This window comes from Plasmopara halstedii (assembly GCF_900000015.1).
Source record: "Plasmopara halstedii genome assembly, contig: Scaffold_110, whole genome shotgun sequence".
NCBI classification, from domain to species: domain Eukaryota; phylum Oomycota; class Peronosporomycetes; order Peronosporales; family Peronosporaceae; genus Plasmopara; species Plasmopara halstedii.
The window spans coordinates 1,271,902-1,274,088 of NW_020187031.1; positions in this window are offsets into that span (position 1 = coordinate 1,271,902).

The window sequence follows — 2,187 nt, forward strand, 5'->3', positions numbered from 1 at the left end:
TGCACGCTGCCATCGACGACGCCAAGCAGCAGTAAGCACATGCGGCAGTTATGCTCAACCTGGCCGACAACCAGCTTCAGCACGTAATCAGCGCCGGCAGCGTAGCTGAAGTGTGGATGATGCTACGGCGCATTCACGAAGGCCAAGATGTGGTGAATCGCATGTGGCTTAAAAAGAAATTCGTCACGTTAACTTATAATGGTGGCTCGATGGAGATGCACGTCGGTGACCTCGAGGCGCTGGTGATGCGCCTGGACAGCACGGGGCGCGCCCAAGAAGATTTATGTGCAACATTGCTGCGCAGCCTGTCCAGCTCAAAGGATGAAAAAGGAGGAGCGCACCGCGATGCTTGCCGGCCTCGCCAAGAATAAAAACAAAGTAAAGAAAAAAGACGCGTGTTGGAAGTGCGGTAGTATCGGACACTACCAGCGCAATTGTCGAAAAGGCTTTGAACAAAAGGACGAATGCATATTGCGTTCTGTGCGCTGGATAGCGAGTACAGCTCTGATGGGACTCGAACCAAGCAACTTGCGTTGACACGGGAGCCATAACCCACTGCACCAACACGGCAGTCAACGATTCCAGTGCACGCTTCAAGTCTGATGACTGGGTTTTGGATAGCGGAGCATCCAACCATATGTGCTGCACGCGCGATATGTTTGTCGACTATGAACATCTTAGTGCGCTAATGTACATAACGGTCGCCAAAGCCGGGATCAAGATGGTCGTTGCCGGAAGAGGTACCGTCGCGCTTAATGTGCGTGTAGGTAAGCGCGTGTTCGCCGCCCGACTTGAGAACACGTTACATGTTCCAGAGCTCACACGTAACTTGTTTTCGGCGTCATAAACAATGGCAAAGGGAATGTCGATCGAAATGGCCGGTTCGGGCTATACTATCAAGCAAAGCGGTACGGTAGTGGCTATGGATACCAAACGTGGTAAGCTGATCACACTTGATATTAAAGATGCACCAGAGTGTCATCTGGCTGTTAGCAGTGAGCTTTGGCATCGCCGGCTCGGTCATGCGTCGCGCCACGCAGTCAACAAACTCATTTGCTCGGAAGCACTGGAATCCAAGACAAAAGTGTGCGATACGGCGGGAACCTGCAGGGTCTGTGCATTGACAAAGCAGACACGCGCCCCATTCCCGAAACACGAGGGGGGGAAGCATTTAAGGAGCAATACGAGCGGCGTGTTGGAGTCGTATGCTCGGACGTCGCCGGGTCGATCACCCCATCGTCTACGTCAGGCTCCGCTACTTCGTCCCGTTCACTGTGATGTCGGCGCATTTCTCGATGGTTTATCCGACGCGGCATCGTCAGACACATGTGTTTAAATTTTACGAAGTAACAACGGCGGCAAATATACCAGCAAGAATTTGCAAACGTATATGAGTGAACTGGAGTAGTATAGCAGCTCACGGTTTCGTACAACCCGGAGCAAAACGGAATGAGTGAGCGCCTCAACCGCACTTTGGTCGAGATGGCGCGCTGCAAGCTAAAGGAAAATAAACTGTGGAAACAATACTGGGCGAAGGCTGTGGTGACTGCTGCAGATGTTCGCAATACTATCCCATCAGCTGGTCAGATCAATCCTTCTATGAACAGCTGTACAAGCGACGGCCTCAGTACGAGTGGATGCAATTTTTTGGATGTGTAGCGTATGCACACGTGCCCAAGTCGAAGCGCAGCAAGCTTGAAGACACAGCTATGAAATGTCTCTTTCTGGGATATAAAAGAGAAGGAATATCGGCTGCTAAATCCTGCAACAGGAAAGATTATCTTTCTCGGTCGGTAATATTTGAGGAGACAGCCGGGATTAATAGTTGTGAAGATATCGAAGACACGCAACCATGCGTAACAACAGGTGTGTCGCATGTTATCGATGTGGTCCCAGATGCTAAATTATCGTCGTGCAGGGCCCGAAACGACAACAATGATGACCATGGTCACCTTATCCGGCTGAGCCACGTAGCAAACAGGATGCTTTGATGGAGCGATCGCAATACAATACAATTGTGCCATGGACGCCACTATTGTCAGTCATACCGGTCCCAACGCAGCTGTCGTCAACACCTGGTCGTGATAGGGAAGATGAATGCAGCATCCGGCCAGTCCTTAAGCGTCGTAAGGTGGTGCGCTACCAGGATAAATTCCAGCGACCGTTTCAACTGGACGACTACGAAGC